Genomic DNA, 22576 nt, shown 5'->3' on the forward strand with positions numbered 1-22576 from the left:
AATCTGAGGAAGACATGAAGGAGAAAATTCCATTTACATAGCAAAAAAAAAAATCAAATATCTATGAATAAATTTAACCAAGGATGTAAAGGACAGAAAATTACAAAACATTGCTAAATCAAGAAGACCTAAATAGATGGAAGGACATACTATGTCATGGATTAGAAGGTTAAATACAGTTAAGATGTCAATTCTACTCAAGATGATTTACAGATTCAATGCAATATCAACCAAAATTCCAACAACTTACTTTGTAGAAATAGAAAACTAATAATCAAATTTATTTGGAAGGGCAAGGTGTCCTGAGTAGCTAAAAACATCTTGAGAAAGAAAATTGAAGTTGGAGGACTCACAATCCTGACTTTAAAGCATATTACAAAGTTACAGTGGTCACAACAACATGGTACTGGCATAAGGATAGATATACTGACCAATGAAAGTTGAATTGGGAGTTCAGAGATAGACCCTCTCATCTATGGGTGATTGATTTTTGACAAAGCAGTTATTTCCACTCAACTGGGCCAGAACAGAGTTTTCAACAAATGGTGCTGGAAACACTGGATATCCATATTGAAAAGAAGGAAAGAGGATTCTATCTCACATCATATACAAAAATTCAAAAATTCTATCTCACATCATATACAAAAATTAAAAAACTCTAAACATTAGGGTTAAGGTCATAAAACTCTTAGGAGAAAATGTAGGGAAATATCTTAGAGATCTTGTGGTAGAAGGTGATTTTCTAGACCTTACACCCAAAGCACAAGCAATGAAAGTAAATAAATGTGATCCCCTCGAAATTGAATTTTTTTTTGCATCAAAGGACTTTGTCAGGAAAATAAAAAGGGTAGCTTATGCAATGGCAGAGAATATTTGGAAGCCACATATCTGACAAGGGTTTAATATCTGTGCTGATTTGAAACTGTTATGTGCCCCAAAAAAGCAATGTTCTTTCATCTTAATACACACTTGTGGGCACAGCCGTGTTCTTTAATCCTGATTCAGTATTTTAGAGTGGGATCTTTTGATTAAGTTGCTTCCATGGAGATGTGACACACCCAATTACAGGTGTGACCTTTTGATTAGATGGAGATATGACTCCTTCCATTCAAGGTTGGTCTTGATTAGCTTACTGGAGTCCTTTAAAAGGGAAAACTTTTTGGAGAAAGCTTAGACGTAGAGTTGGAAATGCAGAAGCTCCAGGAGATGCCAGGCTGAGAGAGCCAACAGAACTAGAGAGGAATAAAAGGCCGAAAGATATCACCATATGTCTTTCCATGAGATGCCAAGCCAAGAGATGAAACCCAGAGTTTTGCCAGAGAGCAGCCAAGTCAGGACCCACAGACATCTAAAGAGAAAGCCACTGGAATCAGAAGTTAAATGTAATGGAACTGGTAACAAGGACCACCAAATGCCAAGCAGGTGCCTTCCCATGTGACAGACATTGATCTTTCTTTGGAGTCAAGGTATCTTTCTTTGAATGTCTTATTTTGGACATTTTTAAGGACCTTGAACTGTAAACTCGTATTTAATAAATCCCCTCTATAAAAGCTGATCCATTTCTGACATATTGGATTCCGACAGCTTTAGCAAACTAAAATAATATCCAAAATATATAAAGAAATCCTACAACTCAACAATAAAAAGACAAAAAAACCTGTATTCATTTGCTAAGTTGCTGTAATAATTGGATACCTCTTTATTTTCTTGATTGCATACTTTTTAATATGCAAATTAATCATCATTCCTGCTACGGTAACCAGTATCTCTCCCCAACAGTTTGAAAGATAATCTGCCATTTTCTTTTTTCTACATTTTGTACACATGATGATTGCCCTTTCGTTGGTGGCAGTAACAGCAGTTCATATAGCTCTGGAAAAAACATTGAATTTCCTTTCTGGTTCTCACGTTTACCTGCATATTGCCTGCATAATGGTAATGAGCAGCCAAAAATTAAGAACCAGTGAATGAGAGATTTATGGTGGGCTTACAGTTTGCCTTATGAGGAAAACTTTAAGTCTATCTTGAACACCATTTTAGGCCACACCATTCTTCCTCTCTCTTGAAGTTCTTCACTGAGAAGCAGAATGTCTTGATCTCAGAATGTAAGCATTCTACTGTCCTTTGTGTTGATCACATATCTTAGGAAAGGAAGAGGGGAAGCACAGAAGAATTAAGAGTTATTGATCATCTTTTATGTGCCATGCATTGTGTTCTGTATTTTTCATACAGGTTTACACTCAGGGATATATAATGAAAGGAAGGAACAGGTGTTAAGGGACTTGTTCAAGATCAGAAAATTTAAAACCCTAGTCTGCCCAACTCTCAATGGACGTTCATTTTGCCACAGTGTGCTGTGTGCAGTTGGGAAGCCATCCATTAGAAGGAACATAGCAGAATAGAGTGCATCAGTAAGAGAAGGAGCCGACTGTGACAAGAAACCTCATCACTGGTCTAGTAACTGGTGTTATTTAGCGTGTGATAATATAATTATCAGAAAAAGATATTATTGCAGCCTTCAGACAGAGAAGACTTGTAAATTGTTTTGTAAAGCAAATCTATGCAAGGCATGCATCTATGTGAATGAACCTTGAAGACAGTATGTTGAATACCATACTGTCATTTGTTTCTGAACAGATATTATCAAACAAAAAGATAAATATTATCACGCCTCACTCACACGAACTAAATATAATATTCAAACTCAGAGAACTGAAGTCAAGAGCGTGGGTTATCAGGTTGGAGCCTATTGTAGTTTCCTGGATTATACAGCACTCAAATCTATTCCAGAGTTGTAACTGTTATTTCTAAATTCTAAGATTCTGAGCTATTTGTGTATAACCTGGTCATTCCAAGTTCTATTTTCTAGAGTAGTTTTATAATGGATTTTGTTATCTCCTAACAAAACATAGTTGTTACTCAGAAAATATTCAAGCAGAGGCTTCCCAAAATGGATAGAAACTTGGATTCAATATCCACCGGGACTTCTTCTGTCTCTAAGACCCTCTTATCTTTATGGCATAAACATCTCATTAAAATGGAACCCAGTGTGAAGGTTAGGTTCTGGTGTCAATTTGGTCAAGTGATGATGCCCAGTTGTCTGGTCAGGTAAGCACTGGCCTGACCATTGTTGAGAGGATATTTCATGGTTGGTTGATAAACTGGAATATTGGTGTATTAAATCATCAGTCAGTTAATGGCATCTGTGGCTGATTACATCTATGATCAACTAAAGCCTCTCCCACAATGAGATAATCCAGTTAGTTGAAGACTTTTAAGGGAAATGAGAGACTTTTTCACTGCTTCTTCAGCCAGCAAGCCTATCCTGTGGAGTTTTTGATAACCTTCTTTAATGCTGACAGCTTCACAGCCTGCACTACAGATTTTGGACTCTTCCATTCCCACAGTTGTGTGAGACACCTTTATAAATTTAATATTTACATATATCTCCTGTTGGTTCTATTTCTCTAGAGAACTCTGACTTATACACCTAGTAATTTTTAATATGTAATAATCATACTGGACTCAAGTTGTAGTATAGCTTTGAGGTAGTAAAAATGCTTTCTAAACAAGTAATACTACTTAGGAGCAAACTAAAGGCAAACATTATAAATGTGCCTACAATTTGTATGCTAATTAAAATAATTCTTAGAGATAGTTTCCAAAGAATTTTTTTCTACTGAGCAACCCTTTATTAGCATATTTTTGGTTAGTAAATATGCTTGAGGTTTCTCTAAATCTCCTGGCCTTTCTTACAATTAGCCTAAATTGATGGGGCGTTACTTCATGTAGACATTTTAACTCTAAATATATAAAGAAGATTTTAATGAGGTTTCTTTATTTAAATGAACATAGAGATAAATTATTGAAAGGATGGGAAACTTCAACTTACTAGTCACCTGTTATAAGTCTGATTCTACTGTAAACTCAGCATCTGATAATTTCTTCCTGTGCTCTGTTAATGAGGTCTCAAAAAGCCAAAATTCCTTCTAACCACAAAGAAAAACACAGCTTATGAAATGAAGTGATAGAATAATTGAAAGAAAATAGCAACTTCTCTCAGAATTTGTGGTAGCAATGTAAGTGGATTCCTTTGCATATTGACTGCTTCATATATCATCATTATAGAGCAAATGTTAGAAAAAGACAAATGCACCAAGAAATTTTGCTTTGGATGCAAAGTCAATACAAGTTAGCAGTATGATGTTTTGGGGGAGAAAACTGATATTAAGTTAAACTTCATTAGTTGGGTATTGCGTAAAACAATGACTATAATGACAACTATTTTCTTCTTAGGTCAGATCACATCTGAACTATTGTGTTTAGGTCTTGGCGATGTATTTTCAGAGAGATTTGGACAATGGACATGTAACAGCAGGTTGAGGTGGGGGTAAACATTCTGTAAACTATGTTTTATGGGGAATAATTGAAGGAAGTTGGAATATTTTCTTAATTGGATAGGATTTAGGGCAAACATTATAGGTATCTTCAAACATTTGGAAGGAAATTAAGGAAATGATTCATTTTACTATGTATGGCAGTAAAACTTCCATTTGTTCTTCCTATGTTTACCTTTTCTTTGTCTTCCCTGACAGTCCACCCCATTTCTCCTGATTCACAGTCTAAGAAAGCACCCCAGGAGGTTGGTAAGACCTCAGGGAAGGCTGAAGAGTTTTTCTGTGGGCTGCCTCTCCCCACAAAAAAAAAAAAAAAACCAGACCCAAAACTGGATGTGGAAATTAAGCAGACATGAGCCTAATATTTTAGTGGTACTATCAGGATGTCCTTGAATATTTGGTGCTTCATAAACCCTTGCAACCTTCTTACAGCCATGCAGTCTTGGGGTAAGGGCTAGGAACTTAATAATGACTGAGAGTGAATATGCTTCCCAATATTGCCATAAGGAGGCACAGATATGGATGTAAGTTGATTTTTTAAAAGGCAGAGGTTATAAATTCTTGCACATCTGTATTTATGGATTAATAACTACACATTTGTATAGCTCAGGTGTGTTTTAAAGGAAAATCTCATGATGGGTGCTACAAATTAGATGAAATGATCTCTACCATCCCTTCCAAATATGAGATTCTGTGATTCTATGAATCACTGGAAACCTTGGCTCAAAAGTGGGAGTAGGATTGAGATTCTAAATAGCTTGTAAATATTTACACAGCAGTCCTTTTAAAGCAATCATCAAGACTTCTGTGTACAAATGAAGTGTTCATTTTACTCTGGCTCCCAGAGTGGCTGACTGAACTCATTTTCATAAAGGAAAAAGACAGCTGTGCCAGTTTTGGTTCTCGAAGTAGAGGATGTTTTCTTCCCCCTGCTTAGTGTCTAAGAAATGTGTTTCTATTTTCTCTTTGATAATTATAAGCCTGGACTACGTATCAAGAGAAGAAATTTGAAGTAAATACTATAAGTAGAACTGGAAGTATTAGGGGCAACGGAAATGAAAAATAAAATTGAGAAAGAGTGGAAAATTGCAAATATCATTTCCAAAGCAAGCTAAAAGTTTTATTACAGGATCTGTTAGTGCTCCAAGTGTGTCACTTGGCTTGATTATTCTTCCTGTGATAGCTCTGCTGTATGTCAGATGAAATTTTCTTTATTTGCTAAAACCAATTAAAAAGGTATTAACAATCACACATACATACTAAGCTGCCCAGGCAGTGCTTCATGCCCAGTTCCTATGGCACTTATTCAAGTCCAGCAATGGTTTTAGAAAAGAGCTATTTAGATAAGATTTTGGAGCAGCAATTTGTTCTTTAATTTTAGTTACTTTCATGTTATTGAAAATTTCAAAGGGTCCATTTGCCTCACATTTCAGAGTGTGGATAAATAACTTTTCCTCCCACTTTTTGACATATTTATAAAACATTATAAAACTATTAACAAATGAATTATTAACAAGTACAATAAAATGCCATAGATGCTAAACATGGGGAAGTTAAGATGTAAGGATTTAAAAAGTATATTGCTTTATTGTTCTTTAATTATATAGACTATTTCAACTATATTATAACTGTTGTAACTTGGGGATACTAGAAAGTAGAAGTGACCTAAATTATTTGCTTTATCTGTGGACAAATAATTTTTTCTCAATATGTAAGGATTTTAAAATCCTTGTTGTTCCATGTTGTTCTATACTCTGAATGCACTGTGCACTGATAAAATATTTTAGAACATCTGTTTTGGGTCTTTGCAGAATTATTTCTATGGGACTAACACCTCTGCTAATGTCAGTTATAAATTGGGTATAAGATATTAAAAAACAACTGTTTGAAGACATCAGAGAACAAACATAAGCAGACAGACACTGGAAGGACATATCCTTGAAAGAAGGGATATGAATTAGGTTATCTCCACATTTATCTGGCTTTTTCCAGGAGTTTACTCAAGGCATGTGAGAATAAAGTTCACACAAAAAGTGAAAATTTTACTGGGATAAAGAGACAGAATTCAAAGGTTATTGAGGTTATTGAAATGGCTGGAAATTGAAGGGAAAATCCCATTAAGGAGGGATCCACAGATCCTAAATCTGTGTAAAGATATATCTCACATTCTTGGTTAGCTCTTAAACTGTGCATGTACAGGGTGAAACCCCAAAGAACCCAGCAAAAATCAGCAGCTGGAAAACTAAAAAGCTAAGCAACTTTTCCAGCAGCTGCCTAGTGCTGAAAAGACAGTTTGGAGTTCAAGTTCCATCAATTCAGTGAAATTTCTAGGTATCCTGTGGTGTGGGGTATGTCAAGATACCCTTTCTAAGGTGAAGGATGACTTGCTGCATCTGGCCTCTCCAACAACCAAACAATGCCTAGTTGGCATATTTGGATTTTTAGAAACTTTTTTATTGTATGATGTAACATATATACAAAGCAAAGTAGGAAAAAAGCAATAGTTTTCAAAGCACTCTTCAACAAGTCGTTACAGGACAGATCCCAGAGTTTGTCATGGGTTACTACACCATCATCTCAGATTTTTCCTTCTAGCTGCTCCAGACTATAGGAGGCTAGAAGGAATAAATATTTTTTTAATCATCATAATTGACTTTTTATGAAAAATAGCATATATACTAAAAAGCAATAAATTTCAAAGCACAGCACAACGATTAGTTGTAGTAGATTTCAGAGTTCGGTATGGGTTACAATTCCACAATTTTAGGTTTTTACTTCTAGCTGTTTGAAGAGTCTTTTAAGATAAAAGAAATATCAATTTAATGATTCAGCAGTTGAATTTTTGGATTTTGAAGACAACATATTCCTCATTTGAGTGTGCTACTCAGCACACCCTGAGTGACCAAAAAAGCTGAGAGTTTTAAGTGAAGAATGGAACAAGAGATTGCCTGTGACAGCATGAATTCCCCAGGAGAATTCATAACCATCACAGTTAGCTTTACATGTCAAACTGGCGAGGTTATGGTGCCCAGTTATCTGGTCAAGCAAGTACTGGTCTAACCGTTATGGTAAGGACATTTTTGTGGACTTGAATCATCAGTAAATTGATTTCATCTGTGGCTGATTATATCTACAATCACCTGAGGAGATTGTCTTCAAAAATGAGAGACATTTCATCCAATCAGTTGAAGGTTTTAAAAGAAGTGATGACTTCAACAGTCAAAAGAGAGAACTTTCATCTCCAGTTCAGCCAGCCAGCTTCTCCTGAGGAATTCATTGAAAACCTTCATCAGAGTTCCTATGGAACTCTGCCTATGGAATTTGGACTTAGATGCATGCCCAGAGTTGCATGAGATACTTTTTATAAACTCTCATAAGATTTACGGGTATCTCCGGCTGGTTCTATTTCCCTAGAGAACTCCAACACAATGGACTAGGTAAAGAATTCTTAGATATGACACCAAAAGCATACTTCATAAAATTATTTAAAATGATGAATTAAATTTCATGAAAATTAAAACCTTTCTCTCTATGAAAGACACTGTTAAGAGAATGAAAAGACAAGCTACAAATTGGGAAGAAATATTTAGAAATCATATATCTAACAAAGGACCCAATTGAGAAATGGGCAGGAGACTTGAACATATACTTCAACATAGAGGATATATGGCTCCAACTAGGCCACTAATTTTTGAGTGGCAGCTGTGAGGTTGGCTTCCCACACATCTCTAGATTTAATTGGTAAAGGGACAACAAGCCCAAATGGATTTCAGGAATTTATTACTCACAAAGCTGTAAGCCAGCATGAACTTCATGTTTGCGTTGGTTCACCTTGTCCTCCATGTTCCATGGGGTGATGTGGAAGTGGGCCCAGGTGGACAAAAGCCTTGTCTTTGGGGCTGCTAGCAAGCCTGCTCATTTTCCTCTTCAGTGAGAGGCATTATCTTCAGTGAGAGACCCTAGAATTTAAGAAAATCTCTCTGGGAAGGTGAGGAGGATGCTTCTATATTTACTGTCTGGGAATGTAAATAAATTTGCTCAAGATGGACTCCCTGTCCCTCTTATCCCTCTTTTTTCCAATTTATACAAACATTCCTAAGAAGAATGGGCTGTTAATGGTTATGCATGTAAAACTGTGATTCATGGATAATTGTCCTCTGGCTGCCATTAGGGAAATCCAAATTTAAACCATCATGAAATACTACTATACACCTATGAGAATGATAAAATTTAAAAAAATACTAAACATAGTAAAGGCTGGCAAGGATGTGGAGCATCTGAAACCCTCATACATTGCTTGTGGAAAAGCTAGATATTACTGTTACTCTGGAAAATAGTCTGGCAGTTTCTTATAAAATTAAACTTGCACTTACTATATTACCTAACAATTTGACTCCTGGATATTCATTCACACAAAAACCCATACACACATTTTTATAGCAGCTCTATTCCTAATTACCAAAAGCTAGAAATAACTCAAATATTCTTTAATGGGTAAAGGAGAACTTGTTGATAAAAGAGCAATTTCCTACTCTTCTGTGAGTCAGGATTTAATGTCTTGGAGGAAGCACCTGGAGTCAGACCTACTATGTGGCTGTGATTATTCCTTGATATTGAAAAAAAAAATGGCTTTTAGTGAAGGAGGTGTAAATGTAGGCTGAATATTGAGGAAGGGGTCAAAAGTTTCCAAAAGCTGGGCATGTGAGAACAGATTTATTACATAAGACCAGGGAACTTGTACTGAGAAATTAGGAATTCACAAATAAATAGGATGACCGAATCATATATAGATGCCTTTTCCTTACTTTCTAGTATATTGTAGAATAGCCAAATGAAATATCTGAAATTACTGAAAGCCCCTGAATTGTAATCCAGATGCCTTGATCTTTTTTTTGGCTTTTAAAAGGGGAATTTAATAAATTACAAGTTTACAGTTTCTAAAGAAGTGAAAGTGTCAAATTATGGCACCAGCAAGACGTTGCCTTCACTTTAGAAAGGCTGGTGGGTCAGAGACACCTCTGTTAGCTGGGTAGTTACGTGGTTGACATCTGTTGGTCCCTTGCTCCTGGGCTCCTTTGCTTTCAGCCTGTGTTCTTGTGGAGGTTCCTCACTCTGCTTCTCCAGAGCTGGCTTTCATCTTCTTGGCTTCCCCTGGTTCTCTCCAGGTTCTGGCTTGCTTAACATCACATGGTGACGTCTGCTGGGCTCCAAGCAACTCCAAACATCTGTGCTTCTATTCTCCAAGTTTTGGCATCTGTGTTACTTCTGCTCTGAAGCTTGTGTTGCCTCTGTCATTTCTGATTCTCTCCAAATTGTTTCCTCTTTTAAGGGATTCCAGTAAACTAATCAAGACCTACCTGGAATGGGTGAAGTCACATCTCCATCCAATCAAAAGCTACACCCACAATTGGGCGCATCACATCCCCATGGAAACAATCCAATCAAAAGTTCCCAACCTATAGCATTGAATTAGGATTAAAAGAAACGGCTGCCTCCACAAAACTGAATCAGCATGAAAACATGGCTTTTCTGGGGTACATAATATTTTCAAACCAGCACATATGGTCTCTGTTCCAACTCTTCATTTCTGCTACTTTAATACAAAAACAGCCATAGACAATAAGTAAATTAATGGTTGTGCCTATAGTCTAGTAAAACTTTATTTATAAAAACAGACAGAGAACTGGATTTAGTTTGCCAGCCCCTGATATGGAGGAATTGGCTCTAAAAGAGAAATAGCTTTGAAAATAAAGGGGTTTCAGGAGACTGTGAGACATCTTGCCCCGTTAAGATGGAGAGGGAAGTATTGGGGCTAAAAAAAAAATAGGTTAGGCATTAACCTTCAAAGGGGAGGTATTTGAGCTTAAGGAGTGGAGGCAAGATAATGTAGCTGCTAAAAGGGTGGACTCTAGAGCCTGGTACCAAAACTGAATCCTAGTTCTTCTACTTACTAGGTGGGTATCTGTAGGAAAATTATATAACTTCTCTGGCCTCAGTTTCCTTATCTGTAAAACAGGAAGAATAGCAGTACCTATCTGTTGTGTTGAAGATTGAATGATATAATTACATGTAATGATCTTTAGCACAGCCCTTCGCACATAATAAGTACTTAAAACGTATTAGCCATTATTCTCCTTAAATAAGAATCAAAGCTGGGGAATAGCATCTTGAAAACAGTACATAGGAAGATTTGTCTAATGCAATGTTTTTCACACTTTTTGACCATGACCCACAGTAAGAAATAAATTTTATATTGCAATTTAGGATACACATATGTGTATGATTATAACTGAAACAAAATTTTTACAGTACAATGCTTACTTTTACTCTGTATTCTTACTATTTTATATTCCTTTTCATCTTTTAAAAAATCCTGGCCACAGTCCACTAACTTGATTTCACAACCTGTGATTTGAAACACTGTTCGAAGGTATTAGGCAGAACAAATTGGAGTCGGTAAGGGCTGAAACCAGGGAGATTGTACCGTTATTCAGTGGGCTGCCCAGAATATAGTTTAAGGTAGTGTGCCAGTTTGAAAGGTTTATATACCCTAGAAAAACCATGTTTTAATCCTAATCAGTCTGTGGGAGCAATTCTTCCAATCCCCATTCAGTACTGTGGTAACCTGATTCAGTTATCTCCATGGGGATATGACTCACCCAATTGTGGGTATTAACCCTTGAATTGAGGAAGATGTGACTTCACCCAGGTGGGTCTTGATTACTGAATTCTTTAAAAGAGGAGGCATCTGGAGAAAGCTTGAGAAAAGGAGAGCAGCAGAGATACATTAAGTACAGAGTCCACCAGCTAGCAACCTTTGGAGATGGAGAACACTCCTGGGGAAGCTTCATGAAGCAAGAGGCCTGGAAAGGAAGCTAGAAGATGTTACCATGTTTGCCCTGTGCCTTTCTAGTTGTCAGAGAAAGCCTGAACTTCATTGGCCTATCTTGAGTGAAGGTCACCTACTGATGGTGCCTTAATTTGGACATTTTTATAGACTTGCTTTAATTGGGACATATTCTCAGCCTTAAAACTGTGTAAACTAGCAACTTGCTAAATTCCCCTTTATAAAGCCATTCCATTTATGGTATATTGCATTCTGGCAGCTAGAAAATTAGAACGGGTAGTTATAGGAGAAAATTAGAATTCTACATTGTGGTGGTTTTTTTTAAAAAAAATTTTTGTTTTATTTTATTTTTTTAAATACCAAAAAACATGTAACAAATGCAAACATTCCCCTTTTGATCATTCCGTTCTACATACTACATATATAATCAGTAATTCACAATATCATCACATAGTTGCATATTCATCATCATGATCATTTCTTGGAACATTTGCATCTATTCAGAAAAAGAAATAAAAAGACAACAGAAAAAAAACTGTATACATACCATACCCCTTACCCCTCCCTTTCATTGATCACTAGCATTTCAAACTAAATTCATTTTAACATTTGTTCCCCCTATTATTTATTTTTATTCCATATGTTCTACTCATCTGTTGACAAGGTAGATAAAAGGAGCATCAGACATAAGGTTTTCACAGTCACACAGTCACATTGTGAAAGCTATATCATTATACAATCATCATCAAGAAACATGGCTACTGGAACACAGCTCTACATTTTCAGGCAGTTCGCTCCAGCCTCTCCATTACATCTTGAATAACAAGGTGATATCTACCTAATGCGTAAGAATAACCTCGACTCTGTTTGGAATCTCTCAGCCATTGACACTCTCATTTCACTCTTCCCCCTTTTGGTCGAGAAGGTTTTCTCAATCCCTTGATGCTGTGTCTCAGCTCATTCTAGGATTTCTGTCCCACGTTGCCAGGAAGGTCCACACCCCTGGGAGTCATGTCCCACATAGACAGGGGGAGGGTGATGAATTTGCTTGTTGTGTTGGCTGGAGAGTGAGGCCACATCTGAGCAACAAAAGAGGTTCTCTTGGGGGTGACTCTTAGGCCTAATTTTAAGTAGGTTTGACCTATCCTTTGTGGGGTTAAGTTTCATATGAACAAACCCCAAGACTGGGAGCTCAGCTTATAGCTTTGGTTGTCCACACTGCTTGTGAGAATTTCAAGAATTCAACTTGTGGAAGTTGAATTTTCCCCCGATCTCACCATTCACCAAAGGGGACTTTGCAAATACTTTTCCACTCACTGATCAAATCACTCTGGGTTTCATCAGGGCATCACTCTGGACAAACCAACAAAATCTCATGTCCTACCCAAGGTTCCATGTACTTATGGTGTTCAATTAAGCTGCCCACATAAGTTATATTAGGAAATGCACTAGTCAAAATATAAATTTTGTACCAAATAAACATTTTTTGCTTTAGTCTCACACATAAGTTGAAAATTTAAAATATTAATTACCATCTATTTTCAGCACCCTGCAGTAATGACTTTCCTTTGTTCTTCCTCATGCAAAAATATTTTTAAAATTTGTGCATTTAGTCACTGTCATTATACACTCTAGGCAGTCCTAGATTATACCATCTCAATCTTTATCATCTTTCTTTCTGATTTCATTTATGCCCCCAGCCCTCCTCCCTCTACCATTCTCACATTCAGCTTCATTCAGTGTTTTTACATAATTATATTACAGTTAGGTAGTATTGTGCTGTCCATTTCTGATTTTTACATTCGGTCCTGTTGCACAATCTGAATCCCTTCAGCTCCAATTACCCAATATTTTGCCGTATTTCTATCTCCTGATGATCTCTGTTACCAACGAAATATTCCAAGTTTATTCACTAATGTCAGTTCATATCAGTGAGACCATACAGTATTTGTCCTTTTCTTTTGGCTAATCTCACTCAGTATAATGTCCTCAAGGTCCATCCATGTTGTTACATGCTTCATAAATTTATTCTGTCTTACAGCTGCATAATATTCCATCATATGTATATACCACAGTTGTTTAGCCACTCATCTGTTGATGGACATTTTGGCTGTTTCCATCTCTTTGCAATTGTAAATAATGTTGCTATAAACATTGGTGTGCAAATGTCCATTTGTGTTTTTGCCCTTATGTCCTTTGAGTAGATACCTAGCAATGATATTGCCGGGTCATATGGCAATTCTATATTCAGCTTTTTGAGGAACCGCCAAACTGCCTTCCACAGCAGTGACACCATTTGACATTCCTACCAACAGTGGATAAGTGTGCCTCTTTCTCCACATTCTCTCTAGCACTTGTCATTTTCTGTTTTATTGATAATGGCCATTCTGGTGAGTGTGAGATGATAGATCATTGTGGTTTTGATTTGCATTTCTCTAATGGCCAGGGAAGTTGAACATCTCTTCATGTGTCTTTTGGCCATTTGTATTTCCTCTTCTGGAGGTGTCTGTTCAAGTCTTTTTCCCATTTTGTAATTGGATTGGCTGTCTTTTTGTTGTTGAATTGAACAATGTCTTTATAAATTCTGGATACTAGACCTTTATCTGATATGTCGTTTCCAAATATTGTCTTCCATTGTGTAGGCTGTCCCTTTACTTTCTTGATGAAGTTCTTTGATTCACAAAAGTGTTTAATTTTGAGGAGTTCCCATTCCTTTCTTTCTTTCTTCAGTTCTCTTGCTTTGGGTGTAAGGTCTATAAAACCACCTCCAAGTATAAGATTGATAAGGTATTTCCCTACATTTTCTTCTAACAGTTTTATGGTCTTAGGTCTAATGTTTAAGTATTTGATCCATTTTGAGTATAGGGTGTGAGATATGGGTCCTCTTTCATTCTTTTGCATGTGGATATCCAGTTCTCTAGGCACCATTCATTGAAGAGACTGTTTTGAACCAGGTGAGTTGGCTTGACAGCCTTATCAAAGATCAATTGTCCATAGATGAGAGGGTCTATATCTGAACACTCTATTTGATTCCATTGGTCAATACATCTATCTTTATGCCAGTACCATGCTGTTTTGACCACTGTAGCTTCATAATATGCCTTAAAGTTAGGTAGCATGAGATCTCTGACTTCATTTTTTTTTTTCTCAGGATACTTTTAGCTATTCAGGGCACTCTGCCCTTCAAGATAAATGTGGTTATTGGTTTTTCTATTTCTGAAAAGTAAGTTGTTGGGATTTTGATTGGTATTGCATTGAATCTGTAAATCAGTTTAGGTAGTATTGACATCTTAACTATATTTAGTCTTCCAATCGATGAACACGGTATGCCCTTCCATCTATTTAGGTCTTCTGTGATTTCTTTGAACAATTTCTCGTCGTTTTCTTTGTATAGGTCTTTTGTCTCTTTAGTTAAATTTATTCCTAAATATTTTATTCTTTTGGTTGCTATTGTAAATGGAATTCGTTTCTTGAATTCCCCTTCAGATTGTTCATTACTAGTGTATAGAAACACTACAAATTTTTGAGTGTTGATCTTGTAATCTGCCACTTTACTGTACTCATTTATTAGCTCTAGTAGTTTTGCTGTGGATTTTTCAGGGTTTTTGACATACAGTATCATATCATCTGTAAACAGTGAGAGTTTTACTTCTTCCTTTCCAATTTTGATGCCTTGTATTTCTTTTTCTTGTCTAATTGCTCTGGCTAAAACTTCCAACACAGTGTTGAGTAAAAGTGGGGATAGTGGACATCCTTGTCTTGTTCCTGATCTTAAGGGGAAAGTTTTCAATTTTTCCCCATTGAGGATGATATTAGCTGTGGGTTTTTCATATATTCCCTTTATCATTTTAAGGAAGTTCCCTTCTATTCCTATCCTTTGAAGTGTTTTCAACAGGAAAGGATGTTGAATTTTGTCAAATGCCTTTTCTGCATCAATCGAGATGATCATGTGGTTTTTCTGCTTTGATTTGTTGATATGTTGTATTAATTGAATTTCTTATGTTGAACCATCCTTGCATACCTGGGATGAATCCTACTTGGTCATGATGTATAATTCTTTACATGTGTTGCTGGATTCAATTTGCTAGAATTTTGTTGAGGATTTTTGCATCTATATTCATTAGAGAGATGGGTCTTTCGTTTTCTTTTTGTAATATCTTTGTCTGGCTTTGGTGTGAGGGTGATGTTGGCTTCACAGAATGAGTTAGGTAGTTTTCCTGCCTCTTCAATTTTTTTGGTAGTAATTGGTAGTAATTCCTTCTGGAATGTTTGGTAGAATTCACATGAGAAGCCATTTGGTCCTGGACTTCTCTTTTTGGGAAGCTTCTTAATGACTGATTCAATTTCTTTACTTGTGATTGGTTTGTTGAGGTTGTCTATTTCTTCTCGAGTCAAAGTTGGTTGTTCATGCCTTTCTAGGAAGTTGTCCATTTCATCTACATTGTCGTTTTTATAAGCATAAAGTTGTTCATAGTATTCTGTCATTACTTCCTTTATTTCTGTGGGGTCAGTGGTTATGTCTCCTCTTCCATTTCTGATCTTATTTATTTGCATCCCCTCTCTTCTTCTTTTTGTCAATCTTGCTAAGGGTCCGTCAATCTTATTGATTTTCTCATAAAACCAGCTTCTGGTTTTGTTGATTTTCTCAGTTGTTTTCATGTTCTCAATTTCATTTATTTCTGCTCTAATCTTTCTTATTTCTTTCCTTTCGCTTGCTTTGGGGTTAGTTTGCTGTTCTTTCTCTGGTTCTTCAAAGTGGACAGTTAATTCCTCAATTTTTGCCCTTTCTTCTTTTTTGATATAGGCATTTAGGGTAATAAATTTCCCTCTTAGCACTGCCTTTGCTACATTCCATGAATTTTGATGTGTCATTTTTTCATTTTCATTTGTCTTGAGATATTTACTGATTTCTCTTGTAATTTCTTCCTTTATCCACTGGTTGTTTAAGCGTGTGTTGTTGAGCCTCCACATATTTGTGAATTTTCTCGCACTCTGCCTATTATTGATTTCCAACTTCATTCCTTTATGACCTGAGAAAGTGTTTTGTATGATTTCAATCTTTTTAAATTTATTGAGACTTGCTTTGCGACCCAGCATATGGTCTATCTTTGAGAATGATCCATGAGCACTTGAGAAAAAGGTTTATCCTGCTGTTTTGGGGTGTAATGTTCTATAAATATCTGTTAAGTCTGGCTCATTTATTGTATTATTCAAATTCTCTGTTTCCTTATTGATCCTCTGTCTAGATATTCTGTCCATTGATGAAAGTGGTGAATTGAAGTCTCCAACTATTATGGTAGATGTGTCTATTTCTCTTTTCAGTGTTTGCAGTGTTTGCCACGTGTTTTGGAGCATTCTGGTTCGGTGCATAAATATTTATGATTGTTATGTCTTTGTGCTGAATTGTTCCTTTTATTAATATATACTATCCTTCTTTGTGTCTTTTAATGCTTTTATACATTGTGGTTTTTTGTTTGTTTGTTTTGTTTTGTTTTACATGGGCAGGCACTGGGAACCGAACCTGGGTCTCCGGCATGGCAGGTGAGAACTCTGCCTGCTGAGTCACTGTGGCCTACCCTCTACACTGTGTTTTAAAGTGAAATTAGAGACTTTTATTTTACTTGGAAAATAACTTTTCTTATGCCTTAAGTATCCTAATTTTTAAGATACTCCATTCAATCTTTTAATAAGTGGTCAAGTTAATTAGAACAAGATCAGTAGTCTGTAGATTAATCATAGCAAGGTTGGTGAGCAAATTCAGCTCCCTAACACAATGTTATTTACAACTTTGAAATATTTTAACAACCAAAATTTAATGTTACAAGTTTACAGTTCTAAGGAAGTGAAAGTATACAAATTAAGGCACCAGCACCTTGATGTTTTTTAAAAGAAATTTTTTTATTAGAGAAGTTGTGGGTTTATATAACACTCATGCATAAAATATAGGGTTCCCATACACCACTCCACCACCCACACTTGCATTGGTGTGGAAAATTTGTTACACTTGATGATAACTTTTTTTGTAAATCTACTACTTTTTAACAATAGTTACATTTGTTACAATTGATGAAAAATAACTGAAGTAGTACTATTAACTATTGTCCCTAATTTATGTAGGGGTATTTTTTTCCTCCATATTCCCAACTTGTATTTTTTTAATGCATATCTTTATTTTATTGTGCAACTGCTCATACGTGGGTAAATGGGTAAAAGGGATGTCAGTCACATTGTTTTTATAATCACATGGTTACAATGTAAAAGCCATATAGTTATACAGTCATTATCGTAGATCACAGCTACTAGAATACAGTTCAGCAATATCAGGTATTTCCTTCTGGCTATTCTGATACACTAGAAACTAAAAATAAATATCTAGATAATGAATCAGTAGTAATAATCATTTGTTAAGTCCTAGCTGCTCAGTTACTCCTCCTCCCTCACCTTTTGATCATTCTCACAATCTTTAGGGATATCTGGGCTGTGGCCATTTTATCTTCTTTATGCTGGAAAGGGATGTTGACCTTATGGGATAGAGGAATGAGACTGGTTGATGTTCTTAGAGAGACTGATATCTGTGGGTTTCAGGGCTTATCTGGCATAGGAAAAATCTGGAGGCCTTAAGTTTCTAAAAAGATAACATTTTTTTTTTTGGTAAAACATTTATAGGGTCTTAGATAGAGCCCAGGGTATTCTTTAGGGTTTTCAGGAATACCGTTGGTTGGGGCTTCTTATATTGTGGCAATTTGCAGTGACTGGCTGAAACTTGCATAAAAGTAACCTCCAGAATACCTCTTGACTCCATTTGAAACCTCTTAGCCACTGAAACTTTATTTTGTTTCATTTCCCCCCTTTTTGTTCAAGAACGCATTCTCAATCCCACAATAATGCCTTGATATTTGATATTGATTGTATAACTATATAGCCTATATCTTGTGATTGTAAAAGCCTCATGACTGACCCTGTTTGTACCTCCCTGTCTTGTCTTACAACTTTAGAATCTTACGATCACAAAGACAACCTCCTAATGTTTAGCACCACCCTCAAAGACAAAAGAATGCAGGGATGATGGTGCTCAATATATCTCTATTTAATTCATCAGTCTGGCTCCTGCAAAAACCAAATGGATCATGGTAGACAATGAATTAGTGTAAACCTAAATGAGTGGTAACGACAATTGCAGCTGCTATGCAAGGTGTGGTATCCTAATAAGAAGTGATCCAAATAGCCTCTGGCACTTTGTATGCATTCTTTTCAATCTCCATTAGAAGGACAATTATTTTCATTACCTGATTAGAAGCAGTCCACATTCATTTGAGATAAATTGTAATGCATATTAATGGTCTTGCCTCAGAGCTCTGAAACTCTCCTCGGTGAGGATGAATCTGAATGGACTTTGTTGACTAGAAGTTCATAGCTTTTTAGTCTCAGCTCCCTCTTCCCTCAGGTGGGCTATATTTGAGGTTTGTGTTCTACACCTGTTCCCCTGTGAGATTAAGCTCCAGTCATACAGAATGGTAGTAAAAACATACCTTTATTGGCTGCCTTTCTGTTCCTGTCTTACTTCCTGACTCTTCTGTCTGTGGTTCTTGTACCTCCTAAATAAGCTACATGGATTCAAGTAATTGAGGAAAGTAAAGGCAGTGCTTTATATATTCTTATGGATTGAATTGTTCAATCCCAAAAAGAAAAATTCAAAGTCTTAAATTCCAGAATCTTAGAATGTGACCTTATTTGGAAATTGGGTCTGACAGTTGGCATTAGGCAAATTAAATGAGGTAATAGTGGAGTAGAGTAGGTCCTTCATCCAGTATGACTGCTATACTTATAAGAAGTGGAAATTTGGATACAGGGAGAGAGAACAAGGGAGAAACACCACATGACGGCTGAGGCAGAGAACGTCAGGGACTGCCGGCAACTGCCAGAATACAGGAGAGAGGCATGGACACAGATTTAAGAGGAAGCACAGCCCTGCCAACACCTCAATTTCAGACTTCTAACATCTAAAATTGTGAAACACTACATTTCTAACTGGGTCTCTGGCATGGCAGGCGAGAACTCTGCCACTAAGCCACTGTCACACCGCTCTTCAACACGGATTTAACATTACTTTCAACTTATAACCAGAATGTTTGACTCTTGACACTGTTCTACTGAATTCACTCTCCCACTTTCTAAGTGAACTTTTCAATCTTCTCTCCCCTACAACTTCTTACATCTTCTACCCTTTTTTATTCTCAACAGCTGACCTATTCTCAATAGATGATCATACTTCTTACTTTGCTCAGTAAACAGAAGCAATCAGAAGCAATTTTCATCTTCCCACTTACATATTTACAAATTTCCACTTCTTATTGTTACCTGCATTCCATCAGGTGTGAATCCCATGCCCTCTGCTTATTAAAGAATTCTGCCCCTGCAATTGTCCTTTTGCCTCCCCCCAACCCCGCCATATCAATTCTTCCTCTCTACTGTTTAAGTCCTGTCATCAAGAAAATATGCTATAATTGTTTTCATCTTTTAAAATGACCTCCCCAGATCCTACATTTTTCTTCAGCACATCTAGTTTCTCTGTTCCTATTTAATGCAAAATTGCTCTAATGGGTTTTCCATTTTTATTGTGTATGCTTCCTTTCCTCTCTTTTTTTTAAATTTTTTATTAATAAAAATATTACAAGAAACAAACATTCCCAACACATACACTCAGCAATTCACAATATCATCACATAGTTGCATATGCATCATCATGATCATTTCCCAGAACATTAGTATCAATTCAGAAAAAGAAATAAAAAGACAACAGAAAAATATAACAAATAGAAAAAAAAAATTTTACATACCCCTTACTGATCCCTTTCATTGATCATTAGCATTTCAAACTAAATCTATTTTAACATTTGTTCCCCCTATTATTTATTTTTATTCCATATATTCCTCTCATCTGTTGACAAGGTAGATAAAAGGAGCATCAGACACAAGGTTTTCACAATCACACAGTCACATTGTGAAAGTTATATCATTATACAATCATCATCAAGAAACATGGCTACTGGAACACAGCTCTACATTTTCAGGCAGTTCCCTCCAGCCTCTCCATTACATCTTGGATAACAAGGTGATATCTACTTAATGCATAAGAATAACCTCCAGGATAACCTCTCGACTCTGTTTGGAATCTCTCAGCCATTGACACTTTGTCTCATTTCACTCTTCCCCCTTTTGGTCGAGAAGGTTTTCTCAATCCCTTGATGCTGGGTCTCAGCTCAATCTAGAGTTTTTCTCAATCCCTTGAGGCTGAATCTCAGCTCATTCTGGGATTTCTGTCCCACGTTGCCAGGAAGATCCACACCCCTGGTAGTCATGTCCCATGTAGACAGGGGGAGGGTGGTGAGTCTGCTTGTTGTGTTGGCTGGAGAGAGAGGCCACATCTGAGCAACAAAAGATGTTCTCTTGGGGGTGACTCTTAGGCTTAATTTTAAGTAGGCTTGACCTATCCCCTGTGGGGTTAAGTTTCCATTCCTCTCTTTCTCTCTTGAATCCACCAAGTGTTTTGTCCTCACTCCACCAAAACTACAGGAAACAAGATCACCATTAACATGTGTTCCCCCATTCAGAGGTTATTTTCAATCCTTATTTTACTTGACCCCTTAATAACATTAGACACTGTTAATCACTCCATCCTTTAAACAACTTTCTTCCCTTGGTTTCCAGGATACTATATTATTTTTTCCCTCTAATTCACCGGCTGCTTCTACTTTATCTCCTTTATAGAACCCTTTCCTTTTCTCTACCTGCAAATGGTGGCATGATCCTGGGCTCAATACTTGGATCTTTTTGCTATGCAAAGTCTCTGTTGGGCTGGGTGAGTATCAAATTTCTTTTTATAGTGTTGACTTCTTCCCTGAACTCCAATCCTGTACATCCAACTTCAATCTCAATATTTCCACTTGGATGTCAAAGAGGAATATCAAACTTCACAAATAAAAAGGAGTGCTCCTGATTTCCCTTTATCCTTCTCCCTCCCTTCCCAAATATACTCTTCCCTGGTTTTCTTTTTCATAGAACATTTCACCTAACAACAACAGAACACACATACTTCTCTAGTGCACCAGGATCATTCTCTAGGATTGACCATATATTAGATCACAAAACAAAAAGTTGTTTATGTCCCAAACTGAAATTATCCTTGATCCTGTAATTCTCATACCCAATAACAGCATATTCTTTTGTCTCTCTCTTAAAAATGTATTCCAATCTGACAACTTCTCACTATCTCTACCACTACTACACTAGTCCAAGCCAAAATTATTTCCCATCTGGACCTCAAAAGATTACTTATTGGTACCACTTCTTCTATCCTTGATGCGTTATAGTCTCTTCTCCCTTTAGCATACAGTGTGATCTCTCAAAATTTAAGTCATCTTTTTTTCTTGCTTTTCATTATACTTAGCACAAAACGTATAGCCAGAGGCCCTACAAGATCTGGCCTTGGGCTATCTTTCTAATCTTGTCTCCTAACATTCTCATATTTAATTTTCCCTTTCTTGTAATCTTTTAACACTGTAAGCTTGCCATCACCCTAAAGCCTTTGCACATAGTGTTCTGTCTGTCCATAGTGCCTCAGATATTAATGTAACTAATTCCTATACTTTATTCAGGTCCATACTGCTCAAATGTCACCTCCTTAGATAAACCTCAGACTTGCTAAAATAACCTCCTTCACTCCACTGCTCTCAATTCCTTGCTTAATTTTCCTTCAATGTACTTTTTATGGCCAGATATTAGATTAAATTTATTTTGTTTATTGTCAATCTCGCTCTCTATAATATATTCTTCATGAGGCCCACATCTTTGCCTTGTATATTGTTGTATATTCAGTGCCCAGACAGTGCTGGTTCAAATCCTGTGGCGCCTTGGGCAAGTTACTTAAACTCTCTAAACCTCATTTTCCTCATCTGTAATATGCTAAATCTTAAACTAAGGCCCCTACTTACCAAACCATCACCAATTTTATCACAACAGGAAAACTAATTTATGCTGGGGGTTGATGTATTTTTCCTTTCTTTAGTGTCTCCATCTCTACGTCTTTATTTCTAGCCAGAGCTTTGCTCTCAACATCTCTGGAAAATGTTTTCTTAGATACAAACTATTTATTTAAAAAACAGTTTCTGGAGCATAATAACATTCATAAAATTAGGATTATCTGTATTAAATACATCTTTGATAATGGAAGATAAATTATACTTAACATATATTCTATTTTTAGTGTGAAACTGAGAGTACAAAATAATGACAGTCTGAAACTGGACCAAATACCCCAACCCTTCACATACAC

General features: G+C 36.5%; 1 long non-coding RNA gene across 5 annotated transcripts in view; it reads left to right on the top strand.

The window, feature by feature from the left end:
* LOC143675576 (uncharacterized) overlaps positions 1 to 22576 on the top strand; it is a 173647-nt gene that overhangs the window by 109896 nt on the left and 41175 nt on the right. The gene's annotated exons all lie outside the window — the stretch shown is intronic.

Source organism: Tamandua tetradactyla, chromosome 1 (genome assembly GCF_023851605.1).
Source record: "Tamandua tetradactyla isolate mTamTet1 chromosome 1, mTamTet1.pri, whole genome shotgun sequence".
Lineage (NCBI taxonomy): Eukaryota > Metazoa > Chordata > Mammalia > Pilosa > Myrmecophagidae > Tamandua > Tamandua tetradactyla.